General features: G+C 40.5%; 1 protein-coding gene across 1 annotated transcript in view; it reads left to right on the plus strand.

Moving 5' to 3' along the window:
* The first annotated feature begins 7,507 nt into the window (after nucleotides 1-7,507).
* The window catches only part of alg2 (ALG2 alpha-1,3/1,6-mannosyltransferase), a 110,349-nt gene continuing 103,598 nt past the window's right edge, over nucleotides 7,508-14,258 (plus strand). Inside the window, exon 1 of the mRNA XM_055013753.1 lies at nucleotides 7,508-7,655. The gene's annotated coding sequence lies outside the window, so the exon portion shown is untranslated. The remainder of the gene's footprint in view (nucleotides 7,656-14,258) is intronic.

Consider the following 14,258-nt stretch of genomic DNA (forward strand, 5'->3'; position numbering starts at 1 on the left):
GCCCAATTCACCTTACTTACGCGATCTGACAAATCCGACTGAAATCCTACTTGGGTAGTCGCCACTAACAGATTGATGATGAGGTCATACATGCTGTTGAGGAGAATCTGGAGGCTCAAGATGTGACCTTCTTCTGTGAAAGGGATGGCAAAGCTGGAACATCAGTGGACCAATGCACTGAAATTAAAGGAACCTATGATTTAAAAAAAAAAAAAAAAAAAAGCCCAAGAACAATCTTTCTTCTGTTACGTGAAATTCTACTGAAATCCTACTTGGGTGGATGGTAGTTTCTGACGATGATGAGTTTATGCATGGTGTTGAAGAGAATTTGGAGGTTTCTTGCCGTACGCACAGAAAACAAGACTCAGTAAAATTCTTACTTTGCTGATCCTACTTAACCAAATAGACACAAGACATAAGAAAAACCATTGCAATTTAAATATGTAAGTATACCTGAACTGACAATGGTAGTGGTCGTACAGTGGACTGTGTATTATTGTACACCTTGGTTTGAATAAAGTGACTATGGCAGTCAGACCTTGCTGACAGATGCCATTTGCCTGAAATTTTTGGGAGCTGGAGAACCGGTGTGTTTCCATTGTTCGTTGTGGTTCAGGTTCAAAGTGGTGAATGTTTCATCCTGGGTGACAAATCTCCCGAATCAGCCTGAAAACAAGCCAAAAAAAGATGCTTGAATTTTCCCCTCCTCTTCAACTTCTGATCTGTTGTCAACAAGATAAACATCTTGAACTGAGTCAGAACTGATGGTTTCTGTTATGTGTTGGACACATTTATCATTCTTGACCATGCAGTGAATGGCTTCCACTTGATCGTCCATGGTTGCTGATTCTGGGCATCCTGACCGTGAGTCATGTTTCGCTTGAAATCAGCATGCCACTTCTTTACGGTAGAATACCAAGGGAAGTCCCCACTGAGTGTGTTGACTATGCCCTCGTGGATTTACTTGGGGCTCATTTCCTTTTTATGCAGATATTTGATCTCAACTCTTATTTCTCTCTTGTTTATTTGGTGGTTCACCTACTGATTGTAGGGGACGGTTGAGACTCTGGATTCAAACTCCAATGCTGCCAAGCTGCCGTTGTTGGGCCCGTAAGCCTGCTCTCTGACCCCAACTGGGATATGCAAGAAGAGAAACAGTTCTGTGATGTATTTCTGACAAAGAAAGACTTCATTATTCTTATTTCAAAGAGTGTCACCAGCAAAGAAATCACAACAAAGATTTGACTTTTTGCAGAAAGTGATATAAGACTTTACAGTTTGCAGTTATGCCTCAAAATGTGGGTTACATCCCTTGTTTCCAGGTGAGTTGGAGAACTTTTTAAAGCACCCTCATAGCATCTTTAGGCCTCCAGCACTGAGCGGCTGGTTGGACATATTGCACCAAGAGACACTGAACTGTGTCTTATCACAAAGCAGAAGTAAAAAGTGATTGTGTCACTTTGAATGAGCTCTCTATGTCTGTGGCCGAGGCACCGGCACTCAGCGCTCTGGTGACACTGGAGAAAGAGGAAAGAGAGAAACAGTGGAAGGCTTTTATCTCCGTGTCACCAAATCTGCTGCAACTGTACGTCAGAGTGCAAGCGAGGACGGGAGGGGGGTAAGGCTGCGGGGGAGAGGATTGCTGGCGCAATGGCAGAGCAGCTCAATGGCGGCTTTCTTCCCTTTCTGTGGGGACGCACACACCAGGGGATTCCCCTCAGGAGAACCCAAGTAACACAAGCCATCGCTGCCTTATCACACCAGTGACCAAAGACAGGAGAGAGGAGTGTAGAGGAGTGTTTCCACGAACCCCTGACACAGGAGGTGTACTTTATCGCACTAAAGGATTCCAGGGTGGCAGAGTGAACACAATACAGCTCCGTGTTTGTGTAATTTAGGCCCCAGTTATTTGTGCTAAATTTAGATTTTTAGTGAATTTTTATTTGACCAATAAGTTGCTTCTTCTGGCTGGAAATGGCACAAATTAAATACAGTAGAACATCATGTTAGTGGTGTTAATCGTGTTTTGAAGTGCCCAAATTATTCATCTAATCAGTAATAAATGACAAAGACTTTACTTTCCTCCACATCAGTCCATCAGTAGTTCTAGTGTCTAACAGTGTTCCTGCAGGTCTCCACTGGGTTTAGTTCCTCCAAGTGTCCATCTCCAGCTCTTTGAAGGCTTCCTCTCCATCACTCTGCTCTTCAGTTCCTCCACACATTCTGGATGGATTCAGGTCTGGACTCTGGCTGGGACGCTCCAACATCTTCTCATTGTTTTCTCTTCACCATTTCTTCACCACGTCGGCTCCATGTTTCACATCATTGTCTTGTTGGAAGCTCCAATGCTGCCCAAGGAGCAGTTTTTCTGCAGACTGCCTGATGTTCTCCTCCACAATCTCCATGTTTCCTCTTTTCTCATGATGCCGTTTCCTTCAGACATGACTTGTAACTGAGCAGTAAGTGAGTAGAGAAGTGCTGCAGGTCCAGCTGAGCTTTAGTGTGTCTGTCTTGGAGAAGTGGAGTCCTCCTTGGTCTGATCCATGGAGACCAGCCTTGTTCTTGGTCTGATGGAGTGTCTGATGGACATGTTGCTACCAGAACTGCTCACATTCATCAGGATGCTCTTGGTGCTGATCCTTGGATTCTTCTTGTCCTCTACCATTCTTCCAGTGCAGGGCTCACATCTGTCTTCCTAGCAGCCCTTTGACATGTTTCACAGTGTGGAACTCCTCTGACTGTTTCATGATGCTTCAAACTGTGGCCTTTAAACATCTTGTGAACAGCAACAATGTGCAACCTGAGATCGTTAGTAAGCTCTTTTGTTGTAGCCATGACCTGCAATTTACTAGAAACTGACTAGAGAACTACTGAATCATGTGTTCCCACTTTATAGTGTATTAGAACACTGTAAAACATTAGCATTTGTAATGGTATAGAAGATGCATTTTCATATAAAGTTGCAACAATTTCAAGGGGTATGCATGATTTTGGACCTGACTTTTTTAGTAAAAACAAAGAAACGGTTTAAAATGCATCATTAGGGTCTCTAAAATTATGTCTTGAAGTGTTTTGTCATTCATTTGTGTAATTTCCTGCCAGAAGAAACCTATCTGTCCGATAAGAATTCACCATAAATCATGGGCATAAATTGTATGTGAATGTATCTATGCAGATGTTCTGTTTCTGCTACTTTCACAAAACCTGCACCTGCATCAGTGGAAGCAGATTTAGGTTGGATGTGTGCAAAGTCTCCACTTAAGCTCGTGCATTTTTGCTGTCAAGTGCACATCATGTTTTGAATATGTGTAGCATCAGGGCTGATGGAGTGAGAGGCTTGTTCTGACAGCGGCGGGATGTCAAAGGGTGCAGGGTCCTTATGTGTTGTGACCATATACAGTCTGTGGGCGTGACTGGATCTTCTCCTTACATCAGAGCAAAAATCTGTCCCGAAGCACTTCTGCTGAAGCCTCTTTAAGCACCGTCTGAAAGGAACCATACATGCATTCAGCCTCGCTATCATTCACACGTACACACAGTGGCGAGAAGCAGGTGTGCGACAGGCAGGACTCAGCATGCTGCCAACACATCACAGACTTCTATTTCAAACTTTCTTAAGTGGCCAATTATTTTTGCTGATGCTGCCCCCAGTCTCCTACATTTGGCCTTGAGCTGCACATACAGAAAAGTGATTTGATTTAAATTGATTTATAATTTTCTTAAGGACTCCCTCAGGTGAAACTCAAATTTGTTTATTTTTTAAAAATTTGACCTTGTTAGCATCTCCGTGTGATGCTTATATGCTAGAATACACGTCACGAAATGCATGTTAACCTTGAAGCTGCAGCTTACTGACGACAGTCTCAGAAACAAGGATTCAGACTTTTGGACTTTCATATATAATAAACTGATGAACTGAAGATGCAGAGTGGAGCTTTCTCAGAGTAGTTTTACAGCGTTTGTGCAGCGTCATATGGTGACCAGGTGTGCTTAAGAGGCAATGGACTTGATGTACAAAGCAATGAGAAAAATGTAAACAGTAAAATACCTACAGCATGTTTGTTTTTTTAAACCAGTACTGGTTACACCCCTGAACACTGGAAAAATGCCGTACGCGTTGATTCCAGTTTCCGGTTTTTACGATTTATGCCTTCATAAGAGTGTCATATTACACATTAGATATTTCTATGTTCTCTCACCTTCTAGTCATGGCTGTGCTGTTTCCATAGAGGTACAGGACTTTATATTGCAGTGAAAAATGAGCTCACAGTGAGCCAAAAACATGAAACCAGACAAAAAAAATAACCAGCCAGCAACTACTCAGAGTTCACAGAGTTCATGCAGGAAGGGATTGTTTTACTGGCAAACGTTCTAAATGTGCAGTTTTAAAGAAAAGACAGGGAGTGTTAAGCCTTTGTTTAAAGGTGGAATATAAAATGTGTCTTATCGGGTTTCAATTGCTCATCAGTGAAACAGGCTTGACTCCTTTATGATAACTAATATTGTGACTATTGAAAGTTTGTCAACACCCTTTAAGCTGATAGTCGCAGTGGATTTCTCCATTATTATCCAGTCTGCAGCTATGTGTTGGTACATACCAGGTGTCAATGACAGAAGACAGACAGCCAGTCAGTATTGAGTTGAATGGGTAGCGCTTCTGTGTTTAATGCGACAGCGGCAGATCAATAAAGCAAAATTTGTTTTATGGGGTGTGTACCGTTGATGGATGGACTTATCATTTCAGCAAGTCACTTTCCAGAACCTGTTTCATCTGTTCCACGACAAGGATTCCGTGCAACGAAGACACCGATATTGCGCAACTCAAGCATCAGTGTCATACGAAAGATGTTTGTTCACATCCTGGTTTTACTGACAAAGCAGATCTACTGAAGAGATCTTTGTCAGCGACCGAAAGTTCCCCTCCACTCGTTGTTTTTGACTCAGATGTTTGACCTTCTTTGTGCAGAATGATGCATGTGGGCAGTTTGAGGTCGTCTGCTGAAGGGGGAAAGTTTCACCTTAAATCACCTTACACTGAAGTTCAAAATACATTTGGGCAGATTTTGTGGCATTGTGACTAATTTGGAAGCTGTTTTAGTTCAGCAGGAAACTAAACAAGCGTGATGTAAAGAAGCCTCCAGTTCACATCCACATGCAGAAGCTTTGTTCCACCTCAACTCAGCAAAATTGAAGAACAGTGTCTGCTTGACCTTCTCGGATTTACCTGAAATTTTTGTGGCATAAAATATGGATATTTATGAATATATTTGTGAAATTTCAGCTTAATATATCAAATACTTTCCAAGATAACATTTTTTTTAAAAAGTCGACCCAGGATTTATTCATGCATTTAAATTTGAGGCAATTTAGCAAAAACAACTTTATTTTTTCATTCTTGTGAGCAACTGTTTGATATTAAAAAGTCTTCTATGTTTTTTTATAGTATTGTGACATGCAGCTACGAACAGTTCAGAAAATATTACTAGCTGACTAATTATTTTGTTAATGTGTGCAAAAAGACGTGACTTTATATGATGGCTTAAGTTATTTTTCTTCATATTTTACCTCTTTCATAATCAAGATATTTTTTGGGCTAATTGTCCAATATTGCAGACTCTGAATCGATGACACGACGAGACAAAACAGTGAAAATTTCAGGCTTTTAATCTTTAATAGTTCCTGATATTTTCATTCAAACGGCCTCAACTTTGAAGAAACCTGTTAGAAGTGGGTCAACCTGCAAGTTGTTTTTTTTTTTAAATGTAAGAAAGTACTTGATATATCAGACCAAAATTTTATAAATACACAAGCTAACTGAGTTATTTTAGAGAAAAAAACACATAAAAGTACAAAGAGGGTTCTTTTATTTATCTTAACCTTTTCGGGCGCTATGGTGGGCGGTTATTCAAAGTTCAACTGAAACCACATTATTACTCCACACTAGCAGGTGCCAGACTTTCAAGCCTCATCTGTATTTCTGTTTGATCACTATTTTTATTAATATGTCTGCACCCTATAATCTGCATCATATATGCAAAATGTGTAACCTAAGCATACAATCACAGTAATAATCTCTCATTAATTGTAGAGTAGGGAATACATGTGTTTTTTTTTAATATTTCTTTTCATTTACGAGTGAAAATGTAATGCATCAGTGGCTATGTTTTGCCTATGAGGATTCTGTGATACAATCTCATGAGAAAAAAGTTAACATTCTACTATAATTATTATTTGATAATAGTGAGTTATTGTGATTCCTGCACAACACGCAAATTTAAATAAGCAATTAGTGATTCATTTTATTACCTGTAAACACTAGTTTTCAGACAAAATGTGTGGAATTTTAGATTTTTTTGAATTTTTTTTCTCTTACATGCACCAAACTTTCCAGTTAATTCCCGTCTATGTTCTGAAGTGTTTAATTCAAGGTTTGTTCATATTTTGTTGTTTGTTATTCACAGTCTGACTCATAGAACATTGCACACTGATAAAATCAGGAGCTAAAATGGATTTTTTTTCATAATTTTCAACTGTTTTTTGATTTATGGACTGATAAAAAGAAACCTCCTCTATAAATTTTTTTTATACCTCATCAAAAAGAAACAAGGATTTTGAACTTGACACTGCCAAATATTTACATTTCAGTTCAGGAAATGTATGCAAATTTGTGCATTTTTATGAGATAATACCTCATTTGCATATTTCTGCATTGCAGATAAAGTGTAATACAAAATGTTCTTTTATTAATTAATCTGGGGAGGTTTAATTCCGATATTCAGCTCTTAATAACCTTTAAAGTCCATTTTAAATTATTTGTGTGACGTCCACATTTGTGTATCTCGCTCAAAATAATAGATATTTAAAAAAGAAAAATCGCACATTTTATGTCAATTTTTAAATAATTTATGCATGAAAGGATCAATATATATCTGCAGACCTGGCTGTTTTTTCTTTGCTTTTGATCTCAATTTTAATCTCCAGATTGCAGAAAAAATAAAGACACAAAGGAAAACCCGAAGACATTGAACTCAGTGGAAAAGTTCACGTTAAGCAATCTCGGTATTGAGCAACTGGAATGAGACGAAACTGTCTGGAACACCTTTCCTCGCAGTTGTTCGAAGTTTCAGCTTCTTGCTCCCGAATTTTTTCAATCATGATTCTGTGTCTTTAATGCGTTCGTTTGCATTTTAAAAAACAAAAACATCCTGTCGATCGATACGCGAACACCTACCCGTCTGAAGCCAGACGTGACGGGTCATGTAAGGTTACTGGAAGCAACGAATCGTACCACCGCTGCTCCTATTAAGTTTGCAACTTAACTACCAGTGGTGACTTTAAGTGTGTGGGGGTGTAATTTGTGAGATTGTGTGGAAATATGTGAACAGTGGGCGTATGAGTCACCTTGGTGTAGGCAGTTGTTTAAAGGCCATTTTCTAGGAGATGTCAGAAACAGGAACATGAATTAGTAAATACGTGTGTGTGTGTGTGTGTGTGTTGTCATCGGCAGGATTCCCCCTCTCAGAGCGTGTGGATCATGAAATCAGACAAACACAAAAGCAGAATCCCCCCGAGAAACAGAGCAGCCAGCGATATTTGCAGGATGTTTGAATGTGAGGTTAACATAAAACAAGCTGCTGGCGACCTGGAATCAGACGGTGAGTGTTATTTTGAACCTTTTTGAGTTTGATCTGCATGACAAAGTGCATATTCCTGAATGGATAAATGTGTTTTGTGTGAGAAACAGTTGCCCTTTAGTCATTCACACCTGGGCCTCTGCCGATCAGAGGCTCTTGTGATCTGGCTGGATGCCCTGCACACCTCCATTAATTTCATTCCTCTCCCACGTCCCCAGCCCAGGTATCTGCTCGGCAGCTTGTAATTGCAGCTCAGCCTGACTTCATATAAAGGAGTGATGACATTTTGCTAGCTGACTCAGTGCCTTTGTCGCCCTTCAAATATTCAACACTTGAGCAGAATGTGTGCCTGCGTGTGTGTATTGTGTGATTTTTTTGGGGGGGTTTTAAATGCATTTGACGCTTCGCTGTGGCTCAGAGTCATGTCATTCTGGGTCAACATACACACACACACACACACACACACACACACACACACACTGACCACATGGGCATGTACACGGGCAAGACACACACATATACACACACGCACGCAACAGAGATAAACAAGTGGTTGCATTGCTGCATGAGTCACAGCCGTGGGCAGAGGTGGAAAGTTTCCTTGTTTGGGCTATTCCCCCCTGCTGACACTTTCGATACTTTCATGAAGTATCTGATGTGTTTCGAGTCGTAGCGGACGAAGGATTTAACTCACACCTGCAGAGGTCAGATATCCCAACGCTGCTTCTTTTCCTGTTTGTTCTTCGACACAAACACACATAAATGCAGAAGGATACTGTTTAAAAGCTGAATACTGGCACTACTGCTGCCACTACTTACAGTAATAATCTTGTTCTCATGGTACAGATCATGTAAAGAAATCAGCTGATATGCCTCCTGTAAAGAAGCACAAACTGACAACTTCACAGCACAGTCGTGTATTTGTTGCTTTCGAACTACCTTTTAAGTCATCTTTAAAAACCCTACATGTGCAATAGTTCATATTTATGTCGCATATGCTCTTGGGCTGCACAGTGGCTCGGTGGTTAACACTTTTGTCCTGCAGCTAGAAGATCCCTGGTTCGCGTATCGGCCCTCCTGGATCTTTCTGCATGGAGTTTGGATGTTCTCCCTGTGCAAGTGGGGGTTTTCTCCAGGTACTCTGGCTTCCTCCCACAGTCCAAAAACATGCTGAGGTTAATTGGTAACTCTAAATTGTCCATAGGTGTGAATGTGATTGTTTGTCTGTATATGTAGCCCTGCGACAGACTGGTATGGAAGCAAATCAGACTCATCAGATTCAGAATTTTAAAAGCTGCTGAATTTCTTACTTTGAATTTTTTTGCATCAAAATTACGTATGTGAATTTTTTTATGCCTGAATTTAGCTCATCAAAATTCTAAAAACCAGTTAAAAATTAAATGTCTTCAAAATTCACCATCAAGAAATTCAATGTTCAAAATTCGCCATCAAAAAATTCAACGTTCAAAATTCGCTGTCAAAAAATTCACTGTTCACGTCCGGGTGACTCAGGCGTAAACAATCGATCCTGGCCAAAATCGAACCAACGCCCAGCCAATCACGTGACGCTCCTCCGGTCATGTGACGCGGACGGTTGACCTCACAAGCCGGGGTCAACCACGGCTACCAGTGTGAATGATCACACTTCAGTGAGTGTATTAATCCTTTTTGTCCAGTATGTGGTTTGTTTTTGTGAGAGTCAGTAAGCTGTAATGCATGCCGTTAGCCGCACTAGCACAGCGTTAGCCGCGCTAATACAGCGCTAGCACAGCGTTAGCCGCGCTAATACAGCGCTAGCCACGTTAATACAGCGTTAGCCGCGCTAGCACAGCGTTAGCCACGCTAATACAGCGTTAGCCGCGCTAATACATCGTTAGCCGCACTAGCACAGCGTTAGCCGCGCTAATACAGCGCTAGCACAGCGTTAGCCGCGCTAATACAGCGCTAGCCACGCTAATACAGCGTTAGCCGCGCTAGCACAGCGTTAGCCGCGCTAATACAGCGTTAGCCGCGCTAATACAGCGCTAGCACAGCGCTAGCCGCGCTAATACAGCGTTAGCCGCGGTAATACAGCACTAGCCGCGCTAGCACGGCGCTAGCCGCGCTAGCACAGTAATAAGGTCACACTGACAGCACGTTCTGCAGCTGGGTAGTTGAGTAACAATTTTATAAATGCACAAATGCAGTGTAAAGAAACTGGTCACCTAGCAAACTGAATTAGTCTAGGTAACACTTTGTTTATTATGTGTGTTTTCTGCTCAAGTTAATGTTCTGGTTTAATTCATTTTAAATTACTCCTGATCTTGAAAGGTTTTAAACTGTGCATTCAAAGTAGTTACAACTGTGAGCGAATAGCTTGAAATGAACTGCCCTAGACTGCTCTGTTCATAACCGACCATTCTTTCACAGCTATATCAAGAGTTATTATGCAATGATAGTGGTAAATACGGCCCATTTGGCAACCTGTCCAGGGATTCTTTCACCCTAAGTCAGCAGGGATAGACTCCAGCCTCCTAATGAGGATTAAGCGGTGTATAGATAATAGATGTATTATTATTGTCTACATGGACACACATTTTGGGCTGCATGTTGACGTGTGGAGCTAGTGAGATGATGAAATTTATGTCACACGAATCCTTGCATATTCCCAGATATTTAAGTATAACACCTGTGTTGTGCTACTTTTTTAAGTCTGATAGAATCCCTTGTGTAGTTTCATACATGTCTGTGTATTCTGTGTGTGCACTATACTTGGTAGCACGTGCTATTGCCCCTGTAGCTATGTAAATATTGGACAGTACATGGATGTTCCTCGTGTATTCCAAAAGTTTTAGACTGACCTTGTACTCCTTTGGACCCAGAGTTGTTGTTATTGTATTTTACAATTCCGTTTCAATTACATTTTATTTATATAGCACCAACTCACAACATATGTCAAATCCTAGCACATTACATAATTAAAACAAATTTACACAATCCATATGTGCACAGTCAGTCATATCAACGTTTTCCGTCTGCGCCCTACTGCCAATCATGAGAACTATTGCTATTGTAGCATATTTGATACACAAACACAAATTTTAGGCTCCACGCTGTCATGTGCAGAATTGGTCAGGTGATCCATATGTACTAAAGTCTAACACCAGGCTTAAAATGACTTTTATAATCAAATAGAATCTTGTTGAAGATGCACAGTCGGTCATATCTTCATATTCTGTGTATGCACGCTATCCAAACGTGCATTAATTGCCTTTAGTCTAATCTGCACAAACACAAGTTTTCAGCTGCATGTAGAAAAGATAAAATAAGAGAAACTTTATTGATCCCACAGTGGGGAAAGTTCACTGTAACAGCTCCTCAAAAGACAGAGGTATCACAGTACAAAAATTGCAAAGAAACATAGACAAAAGATGAGATTGCAAGAACATTATATACCAAATGGCTGCATGCAGAGGGGTCCATGTGGACTTTGATGAAATTTATGTCAGGTATACCCTCAAGTACTCCAAGTCTAGCTCTGTGCTCATTTCTTAGTCCACGGGAGTCCTCTTAGATAACTCGGTTGTCTATATAAGCAAGTTAGTCATATTCCACACATGCACACTACTACCTGTATAGAACTTTTTTTTTTTTTTTTTTTTTTTGCCAAATATTGGACTGCTCATAAATACTGGCAGGAAGTCTTGCAAACTCTCTCGGACAAAATGACAGGCCTATATCAGCTTTTGTAGTTCAATTGAGGCCTCTGTTGCACTCGTGCACACTATCTATTAGTACGTATTCCACAAATGCACACACTGCAACGCATGCAAGCTATTGCCTTTGTAGCTACGGAAATCTGGGGCTGCAAACAGACACCGACAGACGTGCAGGGATGATAAAATTTAGGCCAGTAAAACATGGGCCTCAGAACGTCTTCCGACCACAAATTTGCCCGTTGCACCTCTTTCAGGGCTGCACCCACACCGTTAAGCGCTTGATGCATGTTGATTCAACCCACCGAGCACAATGACAAGCACCATTTTTCTCTCCCCTCGATGTCATCAACAACGTAAAATTCACCACGGGGGCAATTTTTCTGTGTCCTGTGTGTTCATAGAACTGGAGTTCCGTCCAGTAAGTAATACCTGTTTTTGGTTTTACAGAAACTGACGCAGCTGATTCAATGTCCGTTTCTGCATACGTTCGTGCCGCCTCGAGTTCCTGCAGTGGGAAGCTCTCTATTGTTTCCTGTAGGTTTCGTGTTGTTCCGTCATAGATCTTTGTCACGGCAGACATTTTGGCTTGTCATAGCAGGAACAGCAGCAGTTACTAATAACATCAATGATTAGTCACAATTACTCTATGATTTTTATGTGAGTCATGAGCCCGGTAAGTCATGGCAGTGACCCGCACACTGAGGCAGCCGCATGGAATTCAACCGTCATTCGCAGTCATATGATTTGTTCATGCAATTCTTTTTATTTTAAATCTTAAATACATTTTTTAAATGTTAAAACTGGTACAAGATGCTAAAATAATTTTTGTGTGTACTCAGTCATCATAAAGGAACATTTAATACTGATATAAGCACAAAGACTACTACAGAAAATGTTACTGTACATAAACTGTACAGCTTGTACTTGATGCCTTCATTAGTGGAAACAATCAACTTGTTAATTGACTGAAAGAAAAATAATTTGCAACTGTTTTGGTAATTGATAAATCATTATATAGGTAATTTTTCAAGAAAAATCCCATTTTTGTTATTTTTTTGCTGGTTCCAGCTTCTCATATCAGGATTTTCTGCTTAAGTTGCATGATGTGAAATCATTTTTGGTTCTGGTTTGTCAAATTTAATTTACCACCATCACTCTGGGAAGTTTGTAGTTTAATGGATGGAATGATCAGCCGAAAAAGAAGCATTTGATTTGGAAAACACACACAATAATGCTTGCAGCTGTATTTTTATATTTGAGAAACTAAAACTTTGACTAATTTCCTTGAGGAAATCGAAAGAGAAACGCTGGTTGCAGCTGCTCTGCTTCAGTTTAGCTGCTCAGAATGTGGTTGATTCGGCTCCTCCGGGTTTTAAAGTGTGAAACGTGGTGACGTGAGTGGGGTGTTTCTGAAAAAAAACACACAAAAAATGAAACTCCACTGACAAAAGAAAGGTCACAAGCATCTTGCATGTGTTCTACCACTCTTACATAAATGACAAAATTTTATTTTTGTGTCTTGCGTCAGCACCGAAACGCCTTTCCCTCTTTAAAGTCTTGCAGGTCTTTGACTTTGCATTTCAAGTGTTTAGTCTTTGGTGGTCATTTGCATTTCCAGTATTGGGTGAAAAAGGCATTTTGTAATTGAACTAGACATCCAACGGCCGAGCTTCCGTTTGCTCTCCTCCTCGCAGCGTATGAATGAAATGCTCGCATGGCTGTGGGGAGCGTCTATTGTTAATGAGACATAATAAGTTTATGCTCTTTAACCATCAGGTATGTGCAGCTAGGCTTAGAGAACAGGAACAACAAATGTCGACTTTTGGGGAGAAACATGCCTCATCATGTCTTCGCTTGGGGCTGTTTCTGATTACACACGTGTGAATTCATACAAGGATGCCTGCTTGTACATGCAATATAAAAGTTTATCTTATTTTTTTTGCAAGTGTGCTCATTAAGTGTTGCTCATTTGTCAAAATTCCATCACCTTTGATATTTTGCATGGTGTGGGTGGATGTGATTAGCAGATTTTTTCGATGTGCTGTCACAGTTTTACCGTTGGACTCGTAAGCCTTTAAAAAAAAAAAATCTCAAGGACGGACGGCCTAGAAAACCGACCCGTGCGGATCAACTGGATTTTATAGCTGTTAATTGCAATTAAGTCAACAAATTTTAAGCTTTATTGTTAGTTTTAATCTTTTTTAAAATCTTTAGGGAGTTTTCATGTCTGCACATTATAGCAGACAAAAGGTCACATCATGAGAAACTCTCTCGAGTTCAAGAATTTACCGTGGGAGTAAAAAGTGAAATCAGGAAGAATCAACCATGTTATCAAGATCTGACATTTACTGGTGTTCAAAACATTCCAAAAACAAGATAACGACACCCATCAGACACAACATTAAAACCACTGACAGCTGAGGTGTCTGACATTGACAATCTGGCTGCCAAGAAGTTGGATATATGAGGTAGAAAGTGAACATTTATTTTTGCATTTTTTGAAGTTGATGTGTTGGAAGAAAGAAAAATGGGCCTTGGGAGGATCTGAGAGACTCTCAGAGCATCATGGGATGTTTCTGGTGCGCAGTGGTGACCAAGAGTGGACCAACGACAGACAACAGATGAAACAGAAACAGGTTCATGTCAGGAGTTTCCATGTTGACTCTTTGTCCACCACTAAAAGCTCCTGTAATGGACATGTGAGGGTGGGAAGTTGGACTATCAGTGGAGGAAGGTGGCCTGATCCGATGAATCACGTTTACTTTTCCATTACGTGGACGTCTGGATGTGTCATTCACCAGAAGAAGAGGCTGCAGGAGGATGCAGATGACTGCACTGAGATCAGAATTCTGCAAACCCCACAGGAGGCAAATTTGGTTTGAACGAGCATTTTAAACTTTGCTGCAAGTAGGAATAAAAAAAAAAA

The sequence above is a fragment of the Amphiprion ocellaris genome, chromosome 9 (assembly GCF_022539595.1).
Source record: "Amphiprion ocellaris isolate individual 3 ecotype Okinawa chromosome 9, ASM2253959v1, whole genome shotgun sequence".
NCBI lineage: Eukaryota > Metazoa > Chordata > Actinopteri > Pomacentridae > Amphiprion > Amphiprion ocellaris.